Source organism: Schistocerca americana, chromosome 2, assembly GCF_021461395.2.
Source record: "Schistocerca americana isolate TAMUIC-IGC-003095 chromosome 2, iqSchAmer2.1, whole genome shotgun sequence".
In the NCBI taxonomy this organism is placed as follows: domain Eukaryota; kingdom Metazoa; phylum Arthropoda; class Insecta; order Orthoptera; family Acrididae; genus Schistocerca; species Schistocerca americana.
Window position 1 is genome coordinate 138,499,139 of NC_060120.1, and position 18,765 is coordinate 138,517,903.

Sequence of the window (18,765 nt, forward strand, 5' to 3'; positions counted from 1 at the left end):
TGTACCTGTGGTTCTGTCAGTGTGATCATGTGATGTATCTGACCCCAGGAATGTGTCAATAAAGTTTCCCCTTCCTGGGACAATGAATTCACGGTGTTCTTATTTCAATTTCCAGGAGTGTAATTCATGGACCACCTGACAAGAACTGTTGACTGTCGCACCAGCAGGACAGAAAAACGCTAACCAAGGGCGTTCATATGCGAGTAGGTGGCTTACAAGGCTAATGCTTTCGTTGTACACTGAAATAAAGTTTTTCATGTATTTACTTAGTGGTGACGTGAAATCTGTAAAGGCCGGCCGAAGTGGCCGTGCGGTTAAAGGCGCTGCAGTCTGGAACCGCAAGACCGCTACGGTCGCAGGTTCGAATCCTGCCTCGGGCATGGATGTTTGTGATGTCCTTAGGTTAGTTAGGTTTAACTAGTTCTAAGTTCTAGGGGACTAATGACCTCAGCAGTTGAGTCCCATAGTGCTCAGAGCCATTTTCTGAACCAAATCTGTAAATAGCACGAGTGGATGTGCGATTCCAACTGGGCCGGCCGCGGTGGCCTAGCGGTTCTAGGCGCTCAGTCCGGAACCGCGCGACTGCTTCGGTCGCAGGTTCGAATCCAGCGGCGGGCATGGATGTGTGTGATGTCCTTAGGTTAGTTAGGTTTAAGTAGTTCTAAGTTCTAGGGGACTGATGACCATAGATGTTAAGTCCCATAGTGCTCAGAGCCATTTTGATTCCAACTGGAATGATATCTTATACTCCCGAGCAATCTGAAAGCACTTCATCTTAATAGATGTTATGTGCGTACCATCCTAATCTGTACTTGTGTGGCCGGCCGTGGTGGCCGTGCGGTTCTAGGTGCTACAGTCTGGAGCCGAGCGACCGCTACGGTCGCAGGTTCGAATCCTGCCTCGGGTATGGATGTGTGTGATGTCCTTAGGTTAGTTAGGTTTAATTAGTTCTAAGTTCTAGGCGACTGATGACCTCAGAAGTTAAGTCGCATAGTGCTCAGAGCCATTTGAACCATTTTGTACTTGTGTATTAAACGGTCCCTGATTTGTAACTAAGAATTACATTTGCTTATAAGGAGAATCTATTCTTGTACAAGCGAGTGACACCAGTAAACGCAGTAATTGAAGAAATTTCACACTAGAAGACGTTAGCATCAAATATCGTACGCGACGTGGAAAATAGCAAAACGAACACTCTTTCAAACTTGGGTCCCTTAAGAAAAACAATTTCCTTCATTCTCCAGTGGTTCATTGGTGTTGCTATGCTTTGAGTAATTTATATGCTATCCATTTTTTACGACGAACATAAGTTATTTAACTGTTTAGTACAATACAAGTATTTTAACACCATCGCATGGCTAGGGCCTCCCGTCGGACAGACTGTTCGCCGGGTGCCGCTCTTTCAATTTGACGCCGATTCGGCGACCTGCAGTCGATGGGGGGAAACGATGATGTTGAAGAGGACAGCGCAGCACCCAGTCCCGGGGCGGAGAAAATTCCCCAGCCAGCCGGGAAACGAACCCGGGCCCAAAGGATTGACAATCCGTCACGCTGACCATTCAGCTACCGGAGGCGGACACCAATGTAATTTGAAACACTCCTAGTTCAGGGGTACTGAAAAAGATGAAAATCATTTAGTTTATTTCTGTTTCATGAATTATGAATTGGATATAAGTAATGTACAAAATGTTCCTTATCAGCGCTAGAGTGATCAACCCCAGAGATAGCCAGTTCGTGTCAGCTGTAAGATGGCTACAACAGAGAATAAGGTTTTCTGTACTTTCGGACAAGGGATTCAGTGTTTTCGGCGCAGAGAGTATTTTACAAAGGATCTACGACCAACAAGGAAAATCATAAGCCACTACTTTGAGCAATTTCAGCAAACTCTAGCTGTGGCTCGCCGCAAAAGATGAAGCACAGGTCGACCGCTTGTTTCCTATAACGACGTGAGACAAACTAAAGAAAATTTTGCGAATACAAAAGGTACACATTGAGCTTTTGCAACCTGTGTCTGTAAACTTAGAGAGATCCTTTTTTTCATCTGAATGTATATTATTTATAAAAATGGTTCAAATGGCTCTGAGCACTATGGGACTTAACATCTGACGTCATCAGTCCCCTAGACTTAGAACTACTTAAACCTAACTAACCTAAGGACATCACACACATCCATGCCCGAGGCAGCATTCGAACCTGCGACCGGAGCAGCCGCGTGGTTCCGGACTGAAGCGCCTAGAACCGCTCGGCCACTGCGACTGGCCTATTATTTATAGTTAATCTATATTTCATAAAAAACAAATTTGTTAAAGTGCGTCCGGCATATCGAATAACCTCGTAGATTACATAACCATTCTTACAACACACAGGGGCGGGATAACCACCTGTAGGCTACAGTGAACTATCACAGACAATGAAGTGCTTCTGTTTTATGAAAAGAGATGTAGATTTTCGAGTCCACGTTTTAGCTGCCGAATGAATATTTGTGGAGCCTTCCTCTTTCCATTATTTCCATTATTCATTACTTTAGTAAAAAGTACACAACACTTAACAAAAACCGCGAGATGCAGACCTTTCCACACAAATATTTGCCTTCAGACACTTTGACAGCTAACATCCTTCACAAAACAGCAACGTATGAAGTTCAACATAACAGAAATCATAACTGAACTAATGCGCTCCGAAAAATCAGACAAAGAAGTCCAGGGATGCATATGTCGCTGTATAAAGATGGTAAAGTATGTGGACCTATACATGCAAAGATACATCTGAATGTTATTAAAACAGCAGGTAATTTATGAACGTTTTCAAGTGATCACCAATAATTAAAGAAATAATAGTAGTTGCTGATGTCTTCTCAAAATTTATAATAATGTGTTTTGCATAACTTTTCAGAGTTCCAATTTTTAGTCTTAAAAACCTACTTTTTTCCCTTTATTGTCATTGAATATAAATAAAATAATGTTTTACTGTTAGTTTATTCATAAATAAGAACCGAAAATCCTAGATCTGTAAAGAATGTCAGTGGAACAAGTAGTATACTTATTTGAATATGTTGGGAAGTACACTGAAGAAAAGTGTCTAACTTACATTACACGTGGCACGTTCGAATCACATGAGACAGTGAAATGTGGGGGTATGTCCTCCAGAAAGAGACATCATGCGCTAAGTCACAACGTGGACGAAAGTACGCTTTGAGTGATCGCGACGGACAGCCATTGAAGAGAACCATGACGAAAAATAAGAGGATGACGGCTGCAAACGACACTACTAAACTAAATGGCGCACAACATGAAGGGAGCTTCACAAACAGGGAATTAAAAAACAGAAAAAACGTAGTGCTGTAGCCATTAAACCTGGACTGTGGAATTATGGAATGGCTGAATCTGCTTGTTTCACATTCACAAGCTGCGACATGATGGCGAATAAAACATGTCTGTGGTCACAAATGTTTTGTCATCAGACTAACGGTTTCTGTCTATAATGACCATCTTCAGATCTGTTTTATAAAAACGTGTCCTAATGTACTGCAGCCACAGTGGCATCGTAAAATGTTAAACAAAAGCAGCATCGTCAAATATATATAAATAACAGTATAAGCAAGAGTGATCGTGTCAGCAGCACTACTATTGTTTTGAACAGTAGTGCTGCTGACATGATGACTCTTTTACAAAACAGATCTGAAGATGGTCATTACAGACCGAAACCGGTAGTCTGATGACCATAGACGTAAAAGTAAAGGAAACTGTTTCACACTGTTTCCGACTCCTCGTCGAGTTTACGTCTGGCATACGCGGTACCAAGCATACGATGCGGCTGCTTGCTGCCAAGACTGAAACTTGGCGCAGATTCGATGATGAGTTGGCAGTGATATCGTGGTATTCCATGTGCTTCCTGGTTACTCTGTAAGGTCGCGCTACTGCCAAGTATTATGTACCCAATTTGGTTCATCTCACGGTACAATGTTTGTTTCTCAGTGGTGATACTGACCACAGAACCCCTGTTCAAACACCCAGGACTGCTTTTTTCAGCATGGGGATGAATTGTTGTGTATCCCTTAACAACCAGCCACCAGGCCTCAGTATTATTGAGCGTTTGTGGTCTCCTTTGGAGACAAGGGAGCGTAACCACTATCCACCTCCATCACAGTTACACAAACTTGCCACCATTTTTCAGGAAGACTTGTAGAAGAGCTCCTTGAAAATTAAACAAGACCTGTGTTTATCTCTTACGAGACCAACCAAAGCTGTTTTGAATGCTAACGCGTTTCCTACAAGGTATTAGGCGTGCTAAAGCTTTGTGTATTTGCAGTTTTCATATTTTTGTCGACCTCCGTAAACAACGGTCCAGAATCTGACGGTGGGGCTCATATCTTGCCCGTATAGAAACTATAGGTTTTTGTTCACTTTCTGGGCTCTCGATCAAGCACTCACACACTTAATTTCGGAGTATATAGTGCGAGAGAAGTCTTTGCCCTCCTCTTTGCACTCATACAGTAAGACATGGTCGAAGGTATCTGACACATAAATCACCTTTATGGTAACAAAAGACTAATTAACGCGTTCCCACTCTCTGCAGAGCCTGCCTGCATGAAACGCCTCTGTTTGCTGCGGCGCCTCTGAACTCTACGCTTCGTCCGCACACTGCGGCCCTTACCTTGGCTGAACACACGTCCGCTTGCTGCACTGTACCGGAAATACCTGTCTGCCCTGAGCAGAGGGACAAGTAGGTCTGTACTAACATAGTTGCCAAGTTTCAGACAGGGGCCAGGTTGTCCTCGACAGGCTGACCTTACCAACTTCCAAAGATTAAGCTATACACCGCCATAAGTGGCTTAAGTCCTTAGCAAACACTCAGCATAATCCGACGTACACGACTGTATAACTCGCCACATGAGGGAGCATTGTCACATGCAAAGAGGAATATAGTAATTTTTTTTATCAGAGTGAAGTAAGGTAAGAGGAGAAAACGGAACCCTAAGGAATGTAGGCATTATAAAATTTGCTTGTAATAAAAAGGCTGAGGTTTGAATATCCGTGTTTACCAAATTGACCGTTTACATTTAATAGCTGAATAATTTTTTAAACGTGGATTGCCGAATTCTTTAGTTCCTAATTTGTAGAACTACGTTTCTTCTTCTAGATACAGGTTTTCTATAGCAAATGTTATTTATTTCATTGTAACTCCTTAAATAGTCTCTAAGAACGTTGACGTCTGCTGGAAGATTCTACTCCAAAACTCCTTTCTACTTTCTTGGAATGGGCTGTGTGTTTACCTGCTGAACGAAGAAGCCATCGTACCTGGAACTTGTGCTTTGGGACTGAATTTCTTTTTTTCCATCTGTCTTCTGGCTGGTTTGAAATGGCCCATGGCCAGTACCACTTACACCTCTGTGACAACCTCTTTATCTTAAAGTAAGACTTACACTCATAGAAAGTTGGTTCCTAATATCTTCATTCATGCCCGTAGTCAATGAATCACACGTATTCCCTTCCGTATTGATTATCTGGAGGAGCTCTTTGTTCCTACCAGACGTATCCGCTTAATTTTCGGCATTCCTGTGTAACATCACATCTGAAACTATTCGATACCCTCCTTCTTCGGTCGCCCCCCCCCCCCCACTACCCCCCTACCCCCGGCTACTGCATGATTCACATCTGTGCAATTGTATGCTCCAAACGTACATTATGATAAATCTCTTCTCGAAATTAAGTCCAATATATAATATACGTACATGTACGTTAGCAATGAATGTCATTTTTGCCTATGCCTGCCTCCTTTACATACAGAACCACAAAACACTAGCAGGTACTGTGTCACATATAATTTTGTACAATGTTTTTTTGAAGAAAAAAACATCAAAAATTCTGTACCAATTCTAAATGTAATCCGAATCATTTTTGGTCGAAGGGCTTCGTTCATATACTCTTGGAAGTGAAATCCGGGTAGTGGATGCTAAATATTGTACCAATGCTTTGTATCGATAGTCACAAAAGAGAACTTGTGTATCGTCAATATACTTTTATCCAAGATAAAGTGTTTAACAAGCAGTTATGATGCACAGTTGCAAACCTGAACCCTTGAAAACTTAGAATGTTCTAATTGAAAATCAGTGCTATCCGAAATATATTAATACTGAAACTGTTTGCATTACAGACGAGATTTGGTTAACAGTGCGTCAGTAACTGATCTACTCAAGTACACCGATATCGATGGAACGCTAATTGAATTAACAATGCAGATTTAAGGTTCGGGAAAAACTAAATAATGAAAGAAATTCCTTGTACCGGAAACTGGTATAATAACAGGATGATTATCAAATTTTACAGCCCAGGATGTGAAGCAGAGGAATAAAAAGAGACTTCGTCTAATGTCACGAAGAAATTATCTTCTTGCGTAACTAATTATCTTCACTCATACAATAACGATATTCTACCTCAAGGGAGGACACATTTGAGAGTGCTTAACCTCATACCGATGAAATGGCCGTTGTAGACGAAGGAAAAGTTCTCTATGGTCAAGCAGGGATGAGAAAGGAAATCCCTCAGGGATCCACTGAAAACACGAAGAAACTCAACAAGCTTTGAGATTTGTAAACTTCTCCTTCGAAGCAAATGTCTATACCACATGGCTACTTAAGTTGCTCTGGTACTGCTACGTCATTACGTCAGTTTTCTGCTATATTAAGAGATCCTTTATGTCTCCATTTCCCGCGAGCTATAGCTTTCTTCTTAATCCTGCTGTATATACTTTCGTCTATTACATCATCCAGGACCTGAAATGTCTTACACCCTCGCCTCCCCTTTCCTTCCACATATCCTTCTAAGGCTGTTTCGTAGCCTCACATTTTTTCTTAATATGTATCCAGTCCAGTTTCTATTCGTTCTTATTATTAAATCCATTAATTTGCTGTGCTCTCCCACTCTTATCAGTAACCCTTCTTTTTCACTTTGTCCATCCACCTTATTCTTTCCATGCTCCGCTATGTCCACATCCCAAAAGCCTCGACCCTTACTCTATCTCTCTTCTTTCCTCAAATTTTTGTTCATAATTGGCAAAAAATCTTCCTTTTCTTATAAAATGCCTCTTTCCACTTCACATTCTGATTTTAACTTCTGTGTTGCTCTTCCAGCCAGCACCTATGTTGCTTCCGTGGCATTTGAAGCTTTGCACATATTTAATACGTCTCCATTCAGCATTATCTTTGCCTTTTTACAGTGTATTGATTTCAAAAATAAATATTTCGAAAACTAAATTCAACAGAAAAGTGCTACATAAGGTATGTTTATTGTTAAAGCTGTAATAATTTTAAACAGAAGGTATGCAGAAGTTTAGAAATTTTTTGAAACAATCCTAACACAGATGGCACTATATGCTGTGCAGCTTTTACAGAAGCAGCGTCGATAGTTAAATACGTCGTCTACAAGCAGTCTTTCCAGTCACATCACAATCTCTTCGAAATGTTATCCACTGGCAGTATAGAGGTGGCACAAATGCGCAGTGAAATTTGCTATCACGTCGTGTAGTGCATCAGTGGAAAAGAATTCAGAAGCCTCATGTGCCGCCGATTCAAGCTCTTCCAGTGTGTTGTGATGGTCCCAGCAGATAGTGTTTTTCAGTGCACCACACAAAAGGTAGTCACAGTGAATCAAATCGGACGAATATGGAAGTTAATACATCCCTGCACCAGTAAATCTGGGATAATGCAAGGCAATGAGTCTATTCCCAAAGTATTCATCACGAAAGTGGACACATGGATTCGGTGTGGTGTGATCTGGCATCATCTTGTATGAAGCACTCGGTGCCTGATCGGTTGTCCAACGATAGCTGTTTCGTTACAAATTGTTCCAAAACTGGAACGCAACGTTCGCTAGTATCGTTTCTCTCATGAAAAAAGGGCCAATAAAGCCCGTTCTGAATACCGCACTCCAAATTGTAACGTAGGTTGAACGCAGTGGTTTCGCCAGTTTTGTTTATTCACGACTCCATTCACGTAAAAATGTGCTTCTCCTGTGATCCAGATGCAGCCAACATCAAATCCTTCATTACCTGTCCTTGTGAAAATCTGGTTCCCAATGCCAGTCCTCTGTCGCAAGGCTGGCCTGGTGGTTTTGGATTTTGAATGGAGACGCGTGTAGGTTTTGTCTCAGTATTTTGTGCTCTCTGGAACGCTTCAGACCACTCTCTGCTGCAATTCTTCGGACGAATTTCCCTCGATTTTGCTGAATAAATTACGAAACCGTGGCGACATTTTCAGGAGTAAAAACAGTTTTCCCGGGGTCAACACTCCCCGCTAGATCATCAGCTACGCTGCCTGTCCGTTGCAGTTTGACGAGGAGATTGCGGATGGTTTCCGCATTGGGTCCTTTTGGAACATCAAATCGTGTTTGAAAATTGCGCCTTGCTGCTATCGGACTGAGTTCTAATCTCTGGTACGCATTCCAGTAGAAGTAATGGTGGTATCGTGGGCCCGTGCGGGTAACTTGGGCCCAATAAATATCTAATAAACAGCACGGTGCCTTCTGTCGTATTACTAAAGTTACACCTAAGAAAATTCTCATTATGATATTTTCCTTATATTGCACTTGTATCAGAAATTATTTTCCAATATTAATATTGTAATTATGCTTAAGGTAAGACGATGATAAATTTTTGTACACAAACCCGGCCGTGATGGCATTATGCGCCCTTTTCGTGCAGGCAATATGAGCCCCCAAAACAAAATGGCCCCAAATTATAATCACTATAGAGCGTCTATTCAATTTTGAGTTGCAGATGCTCCATAGAGAGTTAATGCGTAGGAGAAAACTAAAAATAAAAACTTTCGATAAGCAAGACATGGTATGGGCTTTACACGCACTATCAGAGAAAATAATGGGCCTCATAATGGCAACAAAACCGTTTCCTTTGCCTACGGCAACCCTACGACGACTCTTTCGTTTTGACTTGCCTTTCAAAGAAGCAGTTTTTGGAAATACCGGAAGGAAGTCAATTTGGTCTTTTGATATGGACCTTATTAAGTACATGGGTTGGTTAAAAAGTAGTGGCAACACTGTTATAATTCATACCAGACTTTATCGACAGACGCTCACCATACTACATATCCTCCATATAATCGTCCTACATATCGGTCACCTTCCTACAAAGAGATGGAAGGCGTTGTACACCTTCAGCGCGTCGATTTCAATCGATGTCTCACAACAATCGCCCTATGCCACGAATGCTTTCTCTTGTGTTGTAGCGCGAGTCACGAAGAGCTATCTTCATTTTGGCATTCAGATCGTAATTGCACTTATGATCCACCGCCACGTATGCAGGAGCTCCTGCACGGCGTTCGCCGTGTGGCATCGTGGATTGTCGTGATGGAGGATGGGATGCAGTGACAAAAGACACGAGGAACCGTCGCTTCCTTCTCAGTGCGAGACGAGAAAGATATCGCAAGAAACTGTAGTAGTAGGCTACTGCGACCGGCTGTTAGGGCGCTTGAACTGGCCTCCCACACTTTCAGACAGTACACACTGTAACGGACAGACGCCACTGCTCATTGCACTACTCCAACTGACCTTCTGCCATCAGCTGCAGACAGCCCGCACGCCATTTGACGCACATCCTTCAATTGGTGACAGTGTTTCCACTAGTTTTTATCCAATCCATGTATTTAACTATTATGGAATCTTAATAGTATGGCCTCACAAGAGACAACGTGCGGCGTTAAGCTTTCCAGTTATGCAGTAAAAACGGAATCTCACATTCAGTCATTCGTGAAGTTACAGGACGGGCCTCGTTCAACCATCTCATGAATCGCAACAAAGGTGTTCTGTCTATGGTAAAACATCCAGCAGCTTCACTTTCTCATGATAATGGTTTCACTAAGGAAGCCATAACATGACGTGTTAACGTTCTGGAAGATGAACTTGATAAACGTAAGTATCACCTGATTCTCACATGTACCGGAGGAACATTTATCCCACCGCTGATGATTTTATGGAGGACAAGTACGGTACAGATTTTAATAAAAGGATCCCCACCTGGTGCCACTGGAAAACGACATCCGTCCCTGTGGATTCAAGGAAATCTATTCACAGACTGGTGCAAACACTTTATTAAGAAGACAAAGCCCAGAATAGGTCCTGTCCTCCTGATTCTTGATGGGAATAACACACAGTCAAAACTAATTGTGGCTGTGGATCTTGCTGCGAATAAACATGGTATTAACATAACCTCCCCGCTCCTACAATACACAAAATACAACCCCAGAACAGGGCATTTATGGGCCCATTGTGTAATGTATTCATTATTCCTTGCTACTGTAGTGTTACCTTGAAGCTGTGAGAAAGGAGAACAGGCGCTCCAACGCGCGGAAGCAGAGACGATGCTGAGGGTAGACGAAACTAGGAGAGGTATTGTTACATGAAGTGAACCGTAAGGGGAGAGCCATGCGAAAATGCAGACGCCCCAGTCGCGGTCCCAGGGCGTCAGTTACTCTTCAAGGAATCAACATGTAACTTCATACGTCGTCTAGACGCTGTGATAGGTTGCCACCATAGAACTTTGTAACCAACTGGCACGTAGTAGCGTATAAAGCCAGCTTGATACCAGCCCTGAGAACATTAACATCAGTAGGCTCACAAGTGTTAGAAAGAGAACGAAAACTCCAAAGAACAGTCGACCTATCAGTCCTTACTCCGGGGAGCCCGAGGGGCGGGGCTAAATGACGTATAACAATAATGTTGCAAGCGTTATTTGGCAGAGCAGTTACGGTTAGCTTTCAGCTGAACAATGTTGATACCAAATACGGACTTAGTGCAACTGTATTAACATCTTCGCCTTAGGAGCAGTAGAGGGGACCTAACTAAACCGTGATTGGCATGCATCTGCAAGAGACCTACGGGATTGGCTGGGTGGCTTTAAGTGGGAAAAACAGTGCCCCCAAGCGACTCTTTAAAACTCCTAGATTACGCATTTTGGTGGAGTTCTCAGTCAGACGATCTGGGCGCCGAATCCACGTCCGTCGAGTTCAGCCTCGGTCCAGCTCCACATAAGTCAGCTCTCTCACTTGGAGTGCCTCAGTGAACAGTGTCACATTCAGTATGTTTTGTTTTGCAACTAAGTTGTTGCCTTAAGATGCTGCTAGCGTTTGCTACTGTGGTTAGCATCCACTCCTGGGACTTCTGCACTGGCTTCTGTTGTAACACTGTTATTCATGCTTTTCCTAACCCTACAACTAGCCTCCAGTATATTAGTTAGTCGTTTCTGGAATAAGCAACTATTTCAAAACCCTGTTTGTCCAAGAGTCTCCACAACGAGTTCCCTACCGAGTGTCATCACCAGCATTTCTAGTAAATGCCTGTACCAGTGTTGGCTCAGATAGAAGAAAACGATCAAATGTCTTCACTGTGAATTGTCCTTCTGCCTTCTACTCCGTACCGCTCTGGAGCGCAGACTGACCAGTAACCCCTTTTTTCCCTCTCCCACCTAAGTAAGGACACGACAATTGGAACACTACTAAATTCAAATATTCGAATATGGATGCACCATCATGAGTGATCACTTGGACCTTCGATATTTGGAAACTATTTGGGAAGACTTACCTAATGTATCAACCTGAATAACTGCTAGCAGTGGTTTCAGAGTGACTGGAATTGGTCCCTACAACGGACTGGTTTTTTCTGAAGTCAATTTTGCTTCCTCTGGAGGCAACAGGGCACAGTTTGATCTACAAAGTCTCCAACACCTCAGCGCAATGGTTTGTCCAAATGATATGATTACTATTGATTCTTACCAAGAGCTGAAATCAACGAATTCTATTGTCAGCAACTCAAATAATTCTAACCAGAATATTTTGCAGTGTGCTAGCGATATAGAAGACTAGACTTTCTACACCAATAAAAGCAAAAGCGGTTGATTCACCAGGAGACATGTGGCCCATTCGGAAGCCGAAACAAAAAATTACAAAGAACCTAAGTCTGTAAAAGCTACATTAAAAACATCATTCCCATATAAACTGGCCTTAGTTAATGCAGAACAGAAGACAGCAGAGAAAGAATATAAGCGTGTATTCATAGGAGAATGAGAGAAAAAGAAACAAAGTGACTTCAATGAATCTAGGAAGGAGTGTGTAAGAGAAAGGATGTCACCAATAACAAGTGAAGCACAAAAAAATGAAAAAGATTCCCACCAAATCCTGAGAGAGAAAATTACTTCTGTCCCCCAAATATTCTGATGTCATGCCATTCAGACATGGATTCAGATAAGTCTGAACCTGAAGCTGCATTTGGTGTTAGCAAGCCTCTAAATGACAACAGTTTGCATCTTTTGTGATGCTATGTACACAGAGAACTGTAGTGGCGACCTGTAGGTGCAGTGTATGCTCGGTGAAATGTGGGCCCACAGTAAATGTCCTCACTGTGAGACTGACATTTATATGCGGGATTTTTGTAAACAGATAAAGTGTTTTTCAAAATATTGAAGCTACATGAACCTTAGTAAATATGATTGTTTAAATAAACTTAATGTTAGGACGATGCCCAAGTAGAATTTCAGATTGTATACCCTTATAATTATATTTTATTTAATAAAACCGTCTTTATTTTAAGTTCTAGTTTAATATTTTGATTTATCCCACGGGCTTCAAACAACCAGTACAACATTTCTTCGCACACTGTGCAAGGTTCAACGACACTGATTATATTTTTAACCCCATCCATCATTATTGAGAAATTTCATAATAAATAAGTCAAAGACATGGTCGTAATATGTGCACAGCACGTCTGAAGCAGATAGCAAAGAATTAGTGGTGGTATGTATGAAAAATCAAAGTGGGAACCCGTTATACCACCTCTTCCGCTACCAGAATAGCATGTTCTTCAATGGAATACATGAAATCAACCTCTTCCATCGGTACGCTAACTTCCTCTCATGTTTCAGCGGTGGAATTGGGGGGGGGGGGGGGCACTACGTATTGCGATTACAGCGCCATCTGTTTGCAACTTTTCCAACTATTTCGAAACTTCTGTAAAGCTTCTGCATAAAAATCTTACTGCTTTCACAATAAATATACGGTTTCTTGCACTCATCTGCCGATATTAGATTACGATTCATTTAATTTTGAAATTAGAATCTCCTTCACTGGACACCCTGTGTTCCCCGCTAGTGCCATTACTTTTGTTTTCTTTGTACTGATTATTATTCGATAAATCTTTCTTTTAGCATCAATGGCACCCATTCCAACCTGTAATTCTTTTGAACCTGGTGCTAGGAGGACCATGTCGTCTGCAAACCTCAGACACTATATTCTTCTTCCTCTAACTTCTACCCTTTCGTCATCTAGTGAGCAGTGATCGGTCATTTCTTCTACGTATGGACTGAAAAGAGTAGGAGACAGGCAGCAGACTTGATTTACTGCTTTTCCTTGTTCTATCATCTCCATAGAAAGCGGGAAATTAGAAAGTAGAAATCTTATACGTTTGAAGTTTTTTTTCTTTGCTACAAGTGTGTTTTACAAATTACAACTACTACTACTTAGCGTACAACAGGACATGGATAAAGAGAAAATGCATAAAAGCGTAGCCAGTTCGACGATAGAACGAGCTGTACAGTGGAAATTTACAGGAAGAGAATCACCAAATTATGCAGCGTACACTACCGGTTGCTAAAATTGTCTGCTATGAAGGAAACATGCAAATGATGCGATACTTACACTTGACGTTAAACACAGCGTATGGCATGCAGTTGGTGAAAATTACAGGTCGACAGCGTGTGCGTGGGATGAACAGCGACCTATGTATTGCAGTATTTGGCGTGTAACTGAAAATTACATTTTGATTAAAATTGGGTGCTTTGTATAATCGTTGGCAGCAATAACTGTTGGATGATGCAGCTGCGTGTAACATCCGTGTTTAAGAATGTCATGCCATGATATGGTCTACGGTGGTGGAAAGTTCTGTCGTAATGTGAAATTGTAATGTTACAGCCCTAGGAATGTGTGTAAAGTGCGTAATTTGCAAGTGAAACAAACCACAACTTCATAAAATGTTATGATGAAGCAGCAGCATCAAATGAAAGTACTGTAATAAGAAGAATTCCACGAATATCGTACGTTATTGGAACGCTCACTGAAAATTGGAGAACATATTCCTTTAATGTTGATTTATACCAAACAAAAAGTCTTTGACTGATTACTTAAAGCATGACAAATTGAGGGAAACAGCACTCAGTCTATTTATATAATCTTTATCGGTTTAGCACTGTAAATAGTACAGTCATCTTAAGATAGGCCGAATTGTGTTGGAACAGACAGTAGTAAAGGGAAATATAGAGTTACTGGTTGCGGTTTTCTCTCAGCTTGTACTGATTTCTCAGAGATTTTTTACTGTTACAGAGGTACTTCCAATAACCTTTTCCTATTTGTGCATTATTCTTGTTGCTAGTCTCCTGATCACCTCTTATCTTCTGCCTGTCACTTTTATTCTTTCTGACCACTTCCCTCAATCATTCCTTCGAGCAGAGTGGTAAAGTTGGGTGAGAAGGTGGTTCGCCATGCATTTCCTCCTTATATCTTCTGTTCTGAATGGACTCTTTATCGGTCTTGCCCTTCTCAGCACTTCTTCGTTTTGACCGTCTGTCTGTCTAAAGTGGCTTTAACGTTCCTCACCAACACCTTATCTCGATAGTTTGCAGTCTTTTCTTTCCTCTCTCCAATTATCCGTTCCCAAACATGCATAATATGCTCGACATGCAGCTTTTAAAATATTGTTTCCTTGCACTCAAAGATACACTGTTTACCGTCAGTAACGTTCTTGTCAGTATAAGTGATTTTATTGTCTTGTTATCTGTACTTCAGCACCTGCTGTACTCCTACCATCCTCTGTGATACCACCACCTGAAAGTGTCCCTATCTACCAGCTTTTCGCCTTGGAAATGGACGAGTGCATTCTGGTCTTCAACTGGCCTTGATTCATTCTGTGCAGCTTGTCTTCGTTTCTGCTCAATAAGACAATGTCAACTGCAAAACGTAGAAGTATTGCCATTAATTGTTATCCCACTGCTACTGGGAGCTGAGAATTAGCTCAATGCATTTTATGAACATAGAATCAATAATGGTAGAGATAAGCACCGTCTCTGACTAACTTCTTTTAATATCTTAGTCGCCTATAGTCCATTCTTTTCTACGTCAACATTCGGATTATTGTAGAGCCGTAAGAACATTCTTTTCTCCCTAAAGTCTGTTCCTACATTTTTCGCCTCTTGGAGCAATATTGTAAATGAAGTGACAGCTGTTGTTTAAGTATAAACCAACCTTTCGCGCACATCTGTGAATAATAAACTTGTAAAGGCACTTCAACTATCTATCAATCAATCACGTCGTTTGAAGTCAGACGCACTGCTAATATCTATGAAAGTACTAATAGTTTACGCCACTGCTGGGTTTATATAACTTCATTTATCTTAATAGATATAGTTAATACTGTTTGGAAGTCGGGAGACTGGTAGTTGTTGACATTCTTTAATACGGTACAGTTACATTATTTTTCACTTTTCCTTTCATTCGCCACTCCAGAGAGTAGGGAAGGGGTTTTAAATCCGGACCTTTATAGGGTTGCAGCTCCTTTCAGTCATTAACAGGCGAGATGGTAGTGGAACAGATGTAAGGTACTTACTATCCTCAAAAACTGATACTCGGTGCGGTGGCCGATGGGAGAGACCGTAAATGGGAAATGCCTTTACCGTCGCTCTCATCAGCCACTAAGCTAAGAGTCAGCTTATTTTGCGTGGAACATGCCAGTTCTGGCTCTTTCGTACACGTAACCAAGGAAAAATTGTTAAAAATTGTGACTAGAACGGGAGATTGGATCATTTTTTATTTACTTCTGGGACAATTTTCCCCATTGTCCCAGACAAAAATTAAAACTCATTATAAACAATACCTCCTTCTGTCACAAATTTTCAAGTTTTACTAAATCACACGATGCATTTCATTTCAGACTCTCTGGGTCTCTCATCAGGTGCTAATTGTTTAGTAAATTATTTACTTATGTTCTTGAGCATTCTGGTAACGTATTACCTCACTCAAGAGCAGAAATAAATATTCTGTTGAAACGAAATGTACCTTACGATGGAACCAGACTGTCAAAAACGCATAGTGTGATTTAATAAAACACGCGAATTTATGACTAAAGGCGTTACCAAAAATGGTTAAAGCTCGGTATAAGAAACTAAATTTTATGTGTGTGACCAATCTGTTGTGTGCCTTGATTGAGTGTGTTCGTGTGGCTGTAGTCAGACGCCCGTTTACGCCGTTTCACTGATAGACTATTTGATTTACCTGGAAGGCAGTCTGTGGCTGATGCGTGCCCCACTGCGTCAAAGGGTCGGCAGGCGGCCACGATGAGGGTCGCAACAATGCAGAACACGCGGACACAATGGCGGCAGCGGGAACCATGGGCCGCCACACAGTGGGCGCATTCCCCGCCAGGAATTTTGTAATTTCGGCTGCCCAAACCCCTCCCCTCCCTCTGCCGAGTCCGGCGTGAGGGCAGCAGTAGTTACCGCAAACGGATGTGCCAGCCACCTGCCACAATTTCACCTCTCCATTCATTCGCTTCATGCATAGTCTGTCTAGAATTTTTCTTTTTTCTGCGGTCCAAACCACGGCAGTATGAAATACTGGCAGCCAGTACCGAAAGTAAATATATGCTCCGTTAATTAAAGAGTCATAATAACGATGTAAGTCAAATATGTTCCCCGGCAATTTCGCGATTTCTTCATACTCGTTTGCCCTTTGAACATAATGAAAGGCATGTGATGCAGCAGATTCAGAACTGCTTCCACATTCAGCAACACAAGGTACAGTATTTACTTGTAGACGGCTTGGTATTAACTGCATTGAACAGCCTCTCTTATACTCAATTTAACAGCTACACTACTGGCCATTAAAATTGATACACCAAGAAGAAATGCAATTGATAAACGGGTATTCATTGGACAAATATGTTATACTAGAACTGACATGTGATTACATTATGACGCAACATGGGTGCATAGATCCTGAGAAATCAGTACCCAGAACAACCACCTCTGGCCGTAATAACAGCCATGATACGCCTGGGCATTGAGTCAAATAGAGCTTGGATGGCGTGTACAGGTATTGTTGCCCATGCAGCTTCAACACGATACCACAGTTCATCAAGAGTAGTGACTGGCGTCTTGTGACGAGCCAGTTGCTCGGCCACCACTGACCGGACGTTTACAATTGGTGAGAGATCTGGAGAGTGTGCTAGCCAGGGCAGCAGTCGAACATTTTCTGTATCCAGAAAGGCCCGTACAGGACCTGCAACATGCGGTCGTGCATTATCCTGCTGAAATGTAGGGTTTCGCAGGGATCGAATGAAGGGTAGAGCCACGGGTCGTAACACATATGAAATGTAGCGTCCACTGTTCAAAGTGCCGACAATTCGAACAAGAGGTGACCGATACGTGTAACCAATGGCACCCCATACCATCACGACGGGTGTTACGCCAGTTTGGCGATGACGAATACACGCTTCCAATGCGCGTTCACCGCGATGTCGCCAAACACGGATGCGACCGTCATGATGCTGTAAACAGAACCTGTATTCTCCCGAAAAAATGACGTTTTGCCATTCGTGCACCCAGGTTCGTCGTTGAGTACACAATCGCAAGTGCTCCTGACTGTGATGCAGCCTCAAGAGTAACCGCAGCCATGGTCTCCTAGCTGATACTCCTTGCTGCAGAAAACGTCGTCGAACTGTTCGTGCAGATGTTTGTTGTCTTGCAAACGTCCCCATCTGTTGACACAGGGATCGAGACGTGGCTGCACGATCCGTTACAGCGATGCGGGTAAGATGCCTGTCATCTCGACTGCTAGTGATACGAGGCCGTTGGGATCCAGCACGGCGTTCCGTGTTACCCTCCTGAACCCGCCGATTCCACATTCTGCTATCAGTCATCGGATCTCGACCAACGCGAGTAGCAATGTCGCGATACGATAAACTGCAATCGCCATTGTCAGCACCTCGCTGAGTCTGAACGAGGTCTTGTAAAAGGGCTATGAAAAACTGGATACTCCTTCTGCGGTATTGCAGAAAGACTTGTCAGTAATGTGGCCACTGTACATGATTTCTGGCAATGGTGGTCATGGGAATGTACAGTCGCAAGACGGCCACGGGGCACTAACAAGAGTGGAGGACCATAGTGCTCGGCGTGTGGCTCTGGATCATGGCACTGCAAGTACAGCAGTAATCTGAGAAGCAGATGCACCACAGTGACACAACGAGCTGTGACAAATCGTTTAGTTTCTAGAGCAGCTGCTGGCCAGACGACTGGTAGCGAATATTCCACCGACCCCAGACACCACCATTTGCGACTTCAGTGGTGTCAACCGAGAGCTCATAGGAAGGCAACGTGCAGATCTGTTGTATTTTTGATGAAAGCTGGTTCTACCTATGTGTCAGTGATGAACGTGTGTTGGACAGAAGGAGACCACTTGAGGGCCTGCAACCAATCATCTGCGTTCTAGACACACTGGAGCTACACCTGGGATGCGATTTCATATGACAGCAGGAGACTCTCGTAGATATCCTACGCACCCTGACTACCAATTTTTAAGTCAGTCTGGTGTTTCAACCCGTTATGCTGCTATTCGTGAAGAGCATTCCAGCAGGTGTATTCCAGCAGGATAGTGCTCGACCACATACCGCTGTTGCAGCCCAACAGGCTCTGCCGAGTGTCGACATGATGCCTTGACCT